Source organism: Amblyomma mixtum, chromosome 1 (genome assembly GCF_055824585.1).
Source record: "Amblyomma mixtum isolate Tamu chromosome 1, ASM5582458v1, whole genome shotgun sequence".
NCBI classification, from domain to species: Eukaryota; Metazoa; Arthropoda; class Arachnida; order Ixodida; family Ixodidae; genus Amblyomma; species Amblyomma mixtum.
Window position 1 is genome coordinate 300,125,329 of NC_143012.1, and position 13,667 is coordinate 300,138,995.

Here is a 13,667-nt window from a genome sequence, read left to right on the forward strand (position 1 = left end):
TGTGGGTCCCAAGACACAATCACCTACATCTAGCGGTCGGGGTTGTCCGCTTTACGTGTGAGGATTCTCGCCTTATGATAGCTTGTCTCTGCAGTCTTTCTGAATAGAGAGTGCAATGGCCATTACTATTTCACGCTTTTTAAGGAACGTCTTTCGTTTTCCCATTTGTGAGACCTTGAAGATCGATGTTCATAAAACAGTTCCTTTGGCAGAAACTGTGCCACACCAACAAAACAGTCGTCCTACAACGCCCGACTCGAGTTTTTTTTTTTTAATTTTACGTTTTACTGCCGCGCTTCTGCGTGCTTTGCTCTCTCAGGCAGGCAGCCTTCCCAATAAATTTGCGAATCCTCCGAATTTCTCCACACAAGGCTCCGTTCTTTCTTCTACTGTCACTCATTTACATGTATTGTATTATCGTTAGTACCAATAATAGGCTCAAAAAGTAGGTAGCTGAGGTATTTCCCATTGATTGGGTGTTGAGCTGCGAGGAGCTGTACGATTCCTGAATCAACTGCTCAAAACGTAGTCCTCAGCTGAGAGAGGTTGGTGAAAACTGAAGAACTTTTTTTCTGTCTATGTATATCGAGTGTTTTTTCTTTATTTTAGTCAGTACACATTTCCTTTTTAAAAAAACCCTGAAAAATACGTTAATGTGGTTTCTGCATAAGGATTGTACGACAAGGTGGCCATTATGTACTCGAATATGTGAAGTAAGATACAGTTATTTGACTACAATCAACCCTTCAATGTTCTGTATTTTTGGTTTTAGGTCGCCGTATTATATTAAGAAATCGCAATTCGTCAACATCGTTGGTGAAGCCATTATTATAATTTGTGAATCGGCAATGTGATCTCAGTTATCGAACGTGAAATATTTTTCTCTATCGAAATCTCGTTAAGTTGGTTCTCCTGTCTTATACTTTGATAAAATGGCATCGCTGCGTGTGGTATCCTTATGGAAATTAGGTCACCATGTTTTGCGTCAAAAAAAAAAATACAGCATATAATGCTTCTGTATTGGATGCATTGAATATTCGGGCTATGCCTTTTTATCAGCGTGTAACGCGAGAAAGCCAGCCTGGAGGAGCTTTCAAATGGGTTTTTTAACATTGATATCTCCACGGTGTCAATTAAGAAACCTAAAACCTGTCCTCGCATTTGATGCTGACAGCTTACAATTTCGCAATGTATTTTTTCGCCCTAAATAAAAAAATTGCAAGCTTGACTGGTTAATTTTAGTCAACTATCATCTTTTAATTCCTCTATATCTCGTACATAATGCCCGCCTTAGTGTGCAAGCCACCACCTGCATAGACCGCATCGACGTATCTTTCATGGTCTGTGAAATAAATAGTTGCATAGACTGTGAAAGATTAAGAACACCTGGTATAAAACAAAACAGTGGTGCTGAAGTACTTAGAGGCAAGGACAGAGGGTACGCTAAACGCCTCTTGAGCTCCGAGGCGCTGTGGAATCAAGGTTAGGTACGAAGTGAAGTCGTGTTTTCGTGACATTCTGATAATATTGGATGTCCTTAACGTAAGTGCTATGTGTAAATCAATCAATCAATCAATCAATCAATCAATCAATCAATCAATCAATCAATCAATCAATCAATTAAGCAGTCAATCTGGAAAGCAGTGAAGCAGTCGCGTAGTAACGTAATTCGTGAACCAATAAAAGGAGCAGTCAAGTAATCAGCCGATGGAACCATATCAAGCAGTCAATCGGTGAACTGATCACGTAAGCAAGCGATTCTGTGATCTAGTCGATAAACCACTGAACAATAGGACATACGACCCGTCAATCCCATCATTCTTTATTACGGTGTTCTGAATTGGTTCGTTTCCTTACACGGTCTTCTTTCTACTGCAGAACGTGACATGGGGGACTGAATGGACTGTCGCTTGGCCAGCAATCCCTGCGTTTCTGTCGTTCCTGACAAACTGGTAAGCACGAGGCACGACTAGCATTAAGGACGTGGCCAAGATTGGTATTGCAGCATTCTGGAGGCGCAGATGTGTCTAACTTTTGTTAATCCCGCGAATAGACTCGGTCGACACGTTCCAGGGGCGGAGAGAGAAAAAAAAGAAAAAGCGAAAGAGCCGAAGGGTCGCTCGGCCCGCATGCAGTCGGCTACCGTGCTTGTGGGGAGCGGGTCATTGGGGAAAGGACGATTGAAAGGGCAGCGCGGGCAGTTCTCACGACCATAACAGTTGCAGTGTGTTACCAGATGGTCACCCAAACTGCCTGTAGACCCTTCCCATCATTAGTTAAGTTGCTTTTGCGCCAATTGCACATTGCCCTAATAGTGGCGTCACCGCTTGACATGGGCAAGTAGTCATCTCAAGGGGCCACTTTGACACCTGCCGATTGGTTAAAGAGAAAAAAAAAAAAACACGAACTACGGCTATGAATTTTGTTCTAAAGCTTTGCTGGCTTCCAGAATTAGACATACGGGGCACAACACTGAGGCGAACTATGGTAGGTATGGGCGGAGTATAAAAGAAAAAGACGATACAGGACTGGACGAAGCGCAATTATCAACTGAAATTTTAATATGCAAAATGGGGCATGTTAAGGAAAAGGGAAACCATCAAGGAGCATGCTTAAGATCATTATCTTGAGTAAACGGCATGAGCTGCCTTCTAAAAAAACTCATCTCCGTGGCCCATAGCAGTATTGAAGGCATGCTGACGCAACCTTCGCTATAATTAGCTATGAGGAAAGCCTCAATGCCCTCTCTGCTGGTTCTGTCTGGGCGCGTGGCTAGCGTGTTTTTTCCAGACGTGGTTTTCTTTTTTTGAAAGGATCGCAAACTTTGCACTGATCTGCAAGGGTGCCTGGGCCGCTAATGCTGCCCAGGTTTCTCGGGTGCTCCTGCAATCTGATGTTCAAACAGCGGCCAGTCTGGCCAACATAGCTGGCACCACACGCGAGAGGAATGCTATAGATAACATCCGTTGGGCAGCACACAACCGGTTCCTTATATTGTTGGACACGCGAACTGCGTCTGCCCTGCTCCTCGATCCTGTTTACCTGCTTGTTCAACGATTTCACTTTTTTTTTTTTTGAGCAGAGAATACCAGTTTTACGTTGTACCAACATTTCTACTACAGCTCTAAAAATGAAACTCCAACTAGCCTCACTTGTCGCATTGTTAACTGAGGTGTTCTCATGCATCTCCGGGTTCTTAGCAGATTTGGTTAAGTCCCGAGATCGCTTCTCATAAAGGTCTGGCGTTCAAAGCACTCACAAGGGCTTTATAAATCTGAGCAGAAACAGTGGCAGCACATGTGCACTGTGGTCCTTAGCATACGCGATAGCCGCACATTAGAGTGAATCATTTAGCCATTTACTGATATTGATGTGCAGCGCAGAGGCTTCTCCCAACAACTGAAGGGTCACACCGTCCGCGTGCGAGACAAAAGTTCCGATTACGAAACAAAGTACAGTCGAACCTGGTTAATTCGAGCTCGAAGTGGTAAACGAAAATCTATTCGAATTATCCGGAGCCTCGCCTTAATGTGTTCAAAGCTCTCAATTCGAATTAACCGGAAGTTTGAATTAAGCGACTTCGAATTTACGAGACTTCACTCTACGTGTTTCAAAGCAGTGCTGCCGCGCTCGCCACTGCTTCGCTCCTCTCTGGCGCTTATCGTCCATGGGAGCGACGGGCCCTCTAAATCGCGGCTCTCCTCACGCGATAAACGCTGTCCTTACTCCGCGAGCGTTACTTTCTCCCACGGCCCTTTTCTTTGTCAGCGGCCTAAAGAAACTCTCTTGAAAGTTTCCCTAGCCTTTTTCCCGCCGGGGCTTTAACAGCAGAGACGTGTTTACGGCGCCTATTAAGAGAGGATCGGCTAAGGGGTCGGCGGCCCGTATAAAACGGCACCGCCCTTTCTTTTTGCCTCGGCTCCATGCCTTTTTTTTTTTTGGCCACGTACGATGGACTGAAGGTTTATGAGGAACTGACCCGGCTTCGAGCAGCGACGGCGGCCGTACGGAGAACAAAGGCGAACACTAAACGGCCACACCCGAAGCTCGCCGCCGCTGTGCTGAAAGGGGCGCTCGTCCCCCCCCCCCCCCCCCCCCCCCCCCCTCTCTTGAGTTACAGGCCGCTCTCCCGGGCGGCCAGCCGTGGCGCACATTTTAGCGCTACGGACACAGTGGTTGTATCGTCGTTGCTGCTTCGTCTCCACCCCTGCTTCTATTTTTTGTGCTTTCGCTAGTTTTCCTTTCTTTTTTTCGCTCTCGCTGGACACGCCGTGGCTACCGCAGCTGCCGCACCGAGACGGGAGAAGAGGTTAAGCAAGAAAGCGGCAACAGCGGCAGAATTCCTGTCTTGTGTTTCGGGCCCTTTGTACTTGTATAGGCCCTTTTCCTCTTTCCGGTTCGTCCCAACTTGTCATTTGTAGGTTCTTTTTGTCCCCCCCCCCCCCCCCCCCCCCAACCCCCGCCTTTTTTTTCAGCGCCTTCATACCGTCCCACTCGGCACAGTTTAGTAGTGTGCTCAGAGTTAGCGCTGCCGCTACTTCGCTGTACTCATAACCCCCTCATTGCCGTTTCTTTCAAAACATTTTTTTTTTCTGCTGGCCAGTGCGTTTCCGTGTTTTCGCTACAGCTGCTTCAGGAGACTTATGCGTTCCTCTAAATTTCACTCCCCTGAGCGCTCTACAACGCTGCCGTGGAGAATTTCGCACGAAGAACTCCACGGTTCTGTTCTGCACAGACGTGTGCAAGAGTGAGTTTTTTTTAGCTGAGTCCTAATTCTCCGCTTTGTATAGCGCTTTTCCACTGTCGTCGTCTGCATTGTTCTCTCGTTATTATTCTTCAGTACAGAAGGGACGGTGTTCTACGCTCTCTTGTTTAAAACGTCGGTCTCGTACTATAAACTCTTCTTCGTTCTTCTGGCTTCTCTCACACGACTTAAGTACACGTAAAGTCCCTTCCTTACGCCTGCCTGCTCTGGCTGGCACTTCGTGCGTGCGCGCCGACCAACACTGCGCTGCGAACTCTCTCTCGCCGTCTTTTTGGTCAATGCCAGCCTCGCTAATGTTTCGTCGTTTCTTCGCTTGTTTTGGCCTTACGTAATTTTTTCCCAGAAAAATAAAGAAAGCTTTCACGTATACTAGCGCGGCCTCGTCCGTCCTCCTCTGTAAATGGGCGTGCTTGTGTGTGCTCAAATATGGCGTCAGCAGCAGGGACGCACAAAGGTGCCATACCAGTACAGCCTGGAATTTTGCTGCAGCCGCCACCGCTGCAGCGCTTACAGGAGAGACACGCGCAATACAGCGGGCAAAATAAAAAAAAAAAAGCGCAAGAAAGGATACTGAGCGTGGGTGCAGGGAAAGGAGAGGAGGAAAGGGTCGACCCGAGGACGTCTCTCTGGGCCCGCGGCGTAAATCTTCCGAAGGAGACGCGTTGCTGGCCCCGGCGACTGGCGCCGCTCTGGTGCGCGCGGGATGAAGAAGGGCAGCGAGGGAGGGTGGGACGTCGGAAGGATGCTTTATGTGTGTTATTCGCCGCAATTTAACGTTATGTGCTCCAAAAGAACGTAAAGGAATGCTGCGCCGCTGCTCGACAGCGCGTCGGCGCTCTGAGGGAAAAACGCCGTCGGCGGCGTTGGGGGGCGAAGAAGAAAAAGAAGACTTGGATGAGGATGGGCGATGGGGGAAGAAAGGGGAGGGCTAGGGGGGGTAGGGGAGGGGAGTTAGGCTGTGTTTGTGTGCTTACTTGGGCGCGGGAGACCACGCGTATGATTTAGGGAGCTACAAGGAACTGCTCTTATGGGAAACGGCTTTTGCTGCGCACGGCTAGGGCACACGTATACATACAAATCGATACAAAGTACAGGCGCACAAACGTATACACGGCAGTGCGGCGGCCCGCTGCTCGGCGAGCCGTCGTGGAAGGAGGAGCAGCTTTCTTTTTCGCCTCCTTAGTGCGGGGGATGGAATTTTGTAGACGGAGCGTTAGGAGTAGAGGTGACACGAAGCGAAGGGTGAGGAAATGCAGGACAGTTTGGGTGGGGGATGGAGGAGAGAGCTGGGGGCATAAATACTGGTATGACACGAGAAACCCTGCGAGCTAGGGTACACTGTACACTCCCTTGACGTCGTGATGTTTGTCCCCAGTGTGTATAGGTTTGGTTTTCTGGAGGGATGAGGGAGGGAGGGAGAGAGAGAAAGTGTGTGTGTGTGTGTGTGTGTGTGTGTGTGTGTGCGTGTGTGCGTGCGTGCGTGCGTGCGTGCGTGCGTGCGTGCGTGCGTGTGCGCCAGGAGAGTGTCTCGAGTTTTGAGCGCTCTTCGTTCGGTCTTACTGCGAGCCCGTTTTTTTTTTGTCTCTCTCTCTCTCTCTCTCTCTATTTCCTGGAGCCACTTGGTTAGGTCTCGGTGCTACCAAGCCGTGCTTCTACTACCGCGTGCGCTTCCAAAAGGGGCAAGAAGAAAGCTCGAGGCCCGTTGCGACGTCGGCGAGAAATATCGCCGCTCTCTGCCGTGCAGGCGGAGGCCCCTCACAAACGGCACCCCTGAGATGTGCTCGTGCTTCGGGGCGTTATATGAGCGCTTAGATTAACGGGGCCCCAGCCGTTAACTTTGGCATGAAGTCTAAACGGCTTCCCGCGCGCGCACTTCAAGTTTCTCCTCCTTATTCTCCGGAGATGTAGTTGTAGTACTGCGACGGAAATAAAAAGCGCAGTGTGACGCCAGTGCGCGGGTAAGTTCTTCGCGTTAAAGAAACTCGGCTTCATTTCGTTGCTCATATCTTCCGGTTTTCCTTCTCTTTTCTTTTATTTAGCGAGGAGCGCTCGAGGTGGTCTTTTTTGTTTTTGTTTTTCTTTTTAGTTCAGTGTATGTAGCTCCCCGCCGTTCGTTTTGTCGGCCGAAGAGGCGGGGAAGCAGGGACGGGGTGGGAGAGAGGATCTCGATTAAATTGCTCGCTCTCGGGCTCGTCATGCTCGTTTCTTCCTGAAGGGCGCAGGGACAAACAGCCTGAGGCCACGCTGTGATCGCCGTGCTACCTGCCTCCGCCGACGCCGCTCCAACTCTTCGTGAATTAACAATGCATATGAAGCGATTTGGCGAAATGGCATTAGGACGGCACGCCGCCGAAGGAAAGTGGAAAGAAGAAGCGTAACGCGGAGGAATTGGCTAGAGAGGTCACAACAGCAAAATTGGTGAGGGGGCCGCTATCTAAAGCTAAAGCTAAAGAAAACAAAAGAAAATTATATTGTACCTGTTTGTTTTTGGTGTGTTCAGTTTACTCTTCGTGTTCGGAATACTCTTCGGGATGAGTATGCTCCGAAAAAAAAAAAAAAAAGCTAGAAGCTAGCCTCAAACGCTACCGAGTAATGACGTTACCGTTATGAAGTTAGTGCCCACACAAGAGGACGAATAATGAGCCCATTTCCGATGGTTCATTAATCTCTATTGCATGCGCAGTGCGCTCAATTAAAGCCGTACTCCGTGCTCTTTTCATTTTGCTTCTCCATCGGCAACGCTGAAGTCATATCTTATTCCGGTTATTTCTCCAGACTCGATCGGCTTCCGCTGCTTGTGTCCTGGGGTTAGAAGCAAGTTTTAAGAGTGGCTGCAGGGATAAATGTTCGTAGTTTGGTCTTAAACCATCGTAAATCTAATGCTTCTTTTTTTTTATTTAGTGAACGCAATTATCCGACCGCCTATTAGAAGGCTTAGTTCAGTCTCGCACGTGAAGCATGTACATTCCAAGCGAGTCGAGCCGACCTCTGATAACAAACTGGTGGGTTATAAATGATTGAACTATAATAATTCGGCCTGCAGTTAGTTCGCGGAACGGCTTTATTTTCGTTGTTGATTGAGCTTCAGTCGATGTGAGTATTTGTACTGCTAGAAGTCACTCAAACGTCTAAGGAAACACTCGTTGCTCGGAACGGCTTGTTTTGTTTGTTTGTTTTTCCCTGCAGTGTATTCTGCAGATCTCCGTTCTTCCCTGGGATTATATAATATTGCAGTGGTCATCCCGCCGGCGTTCAGCTCTACTGTACGCTTCCGTCCATTTACTGTGTTGTCATTCACTTCAATCAAGAATTCGAACAGCTCATGAAAACCAGAGGGTGGCTCTTTTGGTTAAATTATTCAAAACGAATGGAATCGATTGTTGGCCATTGACACTGGAACACCTGTATTAACGAGCAGAAAGTTTAGTGGTAAGTGAGGAAGAATGGAGGATGATGGGTGGTCGGGCGAAAGCTGTACATACAGATACTAAACGATTATGTCCCGCATGTCAGTCGTGTGTGCGTCAAGCCTCTGCAGCCAGCCATTTACTTGAAAAGCTAATCAGTTTTACAGACAATCGTCGCATATCAATGAAGTTGACTGCCATGGTGGAAGCGAAATTTGCGCGCTTCGAGAATATTTTCACGCTAACACTCAGCTCGTTCTCCTATCAGGCAGCGCTCGTGCTAGCATCCTTTTTCCGACACTGGTATCCTTATATTTCGCCGCTTTGTACGCATTCCTACAGGATGCGCCTATACTGGATGGTCGTGCCACTTTTTCTTGGAGCCCCGTTACTTACATTTTTAGGTTGATGTTTAGTTTTATGGTGTTTAACACCCTAAAGCTACTTAGGTGAGGGACGCGTAGTGAAGGGCTCCGGGAATTTCGACCACCGCAATGACCTCCCACAGTACACGGGCCTGTAGCATTTGGCCTTCATCGAAATGCGACCGCCGCGACTGAGATCGAACCCGTGTCCTTCGCGTCAGCCGCCGAGCACCGTAACCACTGATCCACCGCGGCGGCTTTTACTTACATTTTTGTAGCGACAGCTACATTACGTCAGGTTTTCTCCTCTTCGCCGTCGCCGCACTTTGAGCCGTGGCCGCACTGTGACGTCACACCGCGGCCTTCGATTCTCCAGCCACTCGGCTTGTCGCGGTCGCCGCGCGGCCACCGCTCGGAGAGCGCCGTTGGGCGCTCTCCGATCCCTCAATAACGTTTTACCAGTTGGTTCTCTCCTTTCTTAGCCTAGTGGGAAGCCACTAAGTTCAATAACAACATGTCTTACTACAAGCGAAGCCTAAGCGCAGCCGGGGGTCTGTAGCTATCGCTACTCGACTAGGTTTAACTAAAGCTAAACCACAGCCAATTTTTCTTCCTCTACTTTGGACCTCTTCCGTGCACTTCGAACCCATCTTATATTCGTATACGATTGTCGCATGCCGAGAACTCTTTTGGAACCGAGTTTCGGCGATTAGAAAACAACTTTTGTCGACAAAAGATTAACAGAAAAGGAGGGAAAAAAACATCGGTGCCATTTACAGCTAAGAATTTAGTTCCGCTTGGCGCTCCTAGCGACCTCGCGCGGCAACTCGCGCTTCACTGAGGCCGTTGGCCCGCGGCCGCCTCGGAACTCTTGTCTCACTAAGCTTGGGCAGTGCGGTCGTCTTGCGCGAAGCGACTTTTTTTCTTTTCTTTTCCGCGTCTAAATACTTCCGTGTTGCTTTCTTTTTCTTTTGCGTTATCGCCACTCTGTACGCGTCACGCCGACTGCTCCGCAATCGCCCTCAGGGAATGGCGGCCTGTGCGAGCAAGAGTGAAAGCGGAAATCAGAAAGGGTAACAACGCAAGCTGTGGGCGAGAAAATACGGAATGAAGGAAGGGAAAAAAAAATAAAGAACGAAAGAAAGAGTAAACATTAGCGGTGCGCGGCAATCGCGGCGAAGGTAACGAAAGGGGTCACGGATGGCCGAGCGAGGGGCGGAGCGAAAAGCAAATGGGGGTCGGGCCGCCCGTGATATTAGTTGGGCCAGCGCGGCGCGAACGGGAAGGTTCGCGCAGTGGTAGGCCACTGGGAGAAAGCGTTGACTACGCAGGGGGAATAGGTTTCAGATTCTGGAAGCATCTCGTGGTCCTGTAGCTTCGAGAAGCAAAATTGAGAAAGAAAGGCAGTGCGGTTGCTGCATCGCATTCCGATCACACTGCTGCGAAATAGGCGTCAGCGCAATTCTGTTTGTTTGTTTGTTTGTTTGTTTTTCTTGCTAACTGTTGCGATGGGATGAAGCGGGGATGCGCGGTAGTTTCCTGGCTCCGGAAATGGACTTCTCGATTCCTGACCGGACTCGTATGGAATGTGAGCGTGATGCGCGGATTACTGCCTCCATCGGAGAGCCGATATGCTTTCGCGGAAAGAAATCTCGCGTAGATATTCGGACTGAACAATAGTATTCAGCGCACACGCAGCTCAACAGTATTAGGTGCACGATGTGTATTAGTAAAATTGCGCATCTAAGTGCGATATAGACATGTGTTGTAGCCGCGAGGCTGGCTCTGTACAGTGTTGTCGTGTATAGTAATCGGACAGTGCTTCTTGTTGATGGCATCGGCGATTCGGCAACGCCTGATTTTCTTATTCTTTTTTTTTCTTTTTTTTTGTTTACAAAGCTGTCCTTTTTTATTCGGACACGATACGGCTGTTTGGAAACGTATGGAGCCCACACCTGACTCGGTGAAAAAAGGAAAGGCATGCTAAATTTAAGGGTCAGGGCTTTTCTTAAAGCAGAAATGAAGGGCGAGCAAAAAAAAAATAAAAAGAGCAGACTTTACCTCAAGAGCCTTCTGCTGGGCTGACGAAATTTGTGGCGGGTACAACTTTAACGGCGAGGTTTACGCGACTGACGTCACTGTTCGCACCGTACGGTATATTATAAATGGGAGTTTTTCTATTACTTATGATGCTTATGCTGACTGCTATTACCGTAACCTACCCCTGCCCCTTGAGAGTACGTCTTCGTAGTACCGCCTGTGCAGCATTACCACAGACGGCGCACTCTACAGAACGCCGATCGGTGCACGCAAAACTGGTGCACAGAATTTAGCGGACAGAAAACGCGTTCGCGCAGCCGTTAACGCCGTAGCTGCCTTAGAAAGCAAGAGCATAACAATACCCGTGAGGTTCGCTTTCGCTGCATGGCGGCCGTGTACAGCGGGAAAGGCCTCTGGTGCGAAAACGGTGGAGGCGCGAGAGGCGGGCGAGGTGTTGCGGTGTCGTATTGTTTGGGATTTGCCTTTTTTAGCTGTCGGAGGGAGAGAGAGAGAGAGGGGGCCTCTCCGGACAAGGAGATAAGGAATCGGGGCGCGCTGGCGATGGTGGCGTCCTCCGCTGCTGCTTTTGATGGCGGCAGCGGGAGTTCTTGGCGAGACCCGCTTGCTGCTGCCGGGCGAGACTGTTAGCGCTGAAAGGACGGCCCCCGGAGGTAGGCAGGGCGGCGGAAAATTTACGATCTGTTGGCGGGCCTGGCGAAGCGCGCTCACTGCCTGTCTTTACTCTTGTTCTCCTGAGTGTGGTGGCTGCTTGTTGTTGTCCTCCTCTCTTTCCTCAATCCTTATTTTTTTATTTCTTCCAGCTCCGGTTACCGCTTCTCGCCCTGTTTGTCCTTTCGTATATCTTTTCGCCCAGTTCCCGTTGTTTGCGCGAACCGGGCAGCAGGCGCCTTCTTCGGCACGCCAGCGTTTTCGTTGGCTAGCTGTCCGCCTCGCGGTGTCTATATAATACGTAAACCAGACAGGACGGTCTGTGTCTCACCGCTCTTGGATGAGGAGACAGGCGTCCATGCGCAGCTTCTTTTTTTTTTCCTTTTCGCGCCTTCTTGTGTTTTCGTTTACCTTTCGTTCCGAGAAGTGAGTAATGTTGCTTGCTTACCTCGGAGCTTATGCTTCTCCCTTTGCTGACGTCGTGCACACCAGTATCTTGCTGACGAAGGCGTACATGGTATAATACAGGAAAGCGAGCGGGGAGAGCGTAAGCAATACGATTGGACACACTGCGGTCTGTGTGGACAAACACCGTCCCGGTATTGTGCGCTTGGAAGATGGTTCTTATCTTCCTTGCTATGAAGGAGCGGCACCGTAAACAGGGTTGTGCATGTTTCTCTGCGCGTCTGTTTGCAAATGTCACTTAGTTCACTCTTCACTTCGGATGCCGTGCATAAATTCTGGCGAGTTAGTGTCGTGTTTCGTTCGTGGATCTGGGAGTTCCCTTATGTTTCTGCTGCGTGTTTAGACACCTAATATGACCATGTATTTGAGAGACAGACGTTTTCAAAGTACGAATATTATTACTGGAAATTTATCTGCAACCGTTTAGCGTAAACCTCTTTCACGGTTAACATAACGAAAAAAAAAAGTGTGGTTTGGGTTTTTCTTGCCAACTTCAGCTTTTTGGTACGGAAACGTCTCAAATGCGGCGTTGTGGCGCCAAAACAGCTTCGTCGCTTTGACGGTAATGTATGTACTCCCTTTCTTGAACATTTCTTTGTGTGTAGGAAGCCTCTGGTTTTGTTTAATCGAATTCCGCCGGTCGTATATTACGCAACATTTTCGTTTCTCTAGCTTTGCGACGCAGGGGACGTTGAATTCCCGAAAAGGAAATAGGCTCAAAAAGAGCCCCTGATCCGAACGGTGTCCTCTTTCCTAAAGATAATCTGCTAGGCGCGTGACAAAATAGATGTAGAAAACGCAGAATTGGTGCCCACGTCGAGCTTCTGCCAACGACCTCGCCAGAAAAGAAGAGGATTTATAGCCGTGTCGTTACCCTTCGTTCGCATTTCTTCTGAATTCAAGGTGCGCCTCTGAGCAGTGCCGCTGTCGATTTCTTTACTTTTTTATTCTCCCTATTTTTGGCGAAATTTCTCACGAACTCGCGAGGACCACGTGGGGACTTCGACCGAATTCGGCAGATCACCTTATCCGCTCAAATCTCTCCTTCATCCTCTTGTGTTCTGTGTATTGCGAAACATCGTCCCTGAACCTGACGAGTTTTTGCGTTTGTTTTTCTTAATCAGTCTTTGTGGTGTTCTTTTTTTCTTCAAATAATCTTTCGAATCGCACCGAAGTCACAATGAACTTTCTTTGTCGAACGGTGGTCGATTCAGTACTCTCCTCTTCGTCCCTTCCTCTCTTTCGTCTTCCTCCCTTTCACCTTTCTTGGGTTCGCATTGCGACCGTTTCTATGGTGACGAGGTGGCAGCCTCTACTTCAGACAGAAATAAATACACGCCCACAGGCGGTATAAAGAAGATACGTACAACACAGCGTTGATACGTCAGGGTCCGTATCGGTCTCTATTCCTCTATGTTTATATCTTGGTGTTTCTCTTGTAAAACTTCAAGAAAGGTTGCCACGGGTTCTCGGACTGGCGTCGTATCGGGCTCGGGTAACTCGTTTTGAAGTAGGGGGTCGACCCACTCGACTAAGTGCATGCTCTGCTAGCTCCGTCGAGACGAGGAACTTGGTGTGCGGCCGCATTTCGGCGGAAGTGAGATGAAAACACGCCCGTGTGCTGTGAGCTTTCGGTGCACGTTAAGAAACCCTATATACGTGGCCGGTATTAATCCGGAACCCTCCAGTACGGCGCTTTTTTCTTCCTTACCACTTCTTCCTCCAACCCTTCTTATGCGGCACGGTTCGGGTCCTGCGCCGTTTGTGTGACAGTTATTGCGCCTTTCCTTTCTTCGTGAACAATTACTTTTTATTGACGGGACGCGAGAAGCGAAACAGGAAACCGTGCTGCAGTCGCGCCGTGGCTCCCTCGTTACCAGTACCAGGTAACGCGATCTAGGAGGCCCCGTTTGCGAGCTGTCACTTCCCTTTTCGGCGCTGGGTGGCGCCGATATC

At 49.0% G+C, this 13,667-nt stretch overlaps 1 protein-coding gene across 2 annotated transcripts in view; it reads left to right on the forward strand.

The window, feature by feature from the left end:
• The window catches only part of LOC149372185 (leucine-rich repeat, immunoglobulin-like domain and transmembrane domain-containing protein 2), a 273,141-nt gene that overhangs the window by 104,968 nt on the left and 154,506 nt on the right, over positions 1–13,667 (forward strand). For both annotated transcript variants that reach the window (XM_089566581.1, XM_089566580.1), the window contains one exon: positions 1,879–1,952. The gene's annotated coding sequence lies outside the window, so the exon portion shown is untranslated. The remainder of the gene's footprint in view (positions 1–1,878; positions 1,953–13,667) is intronic.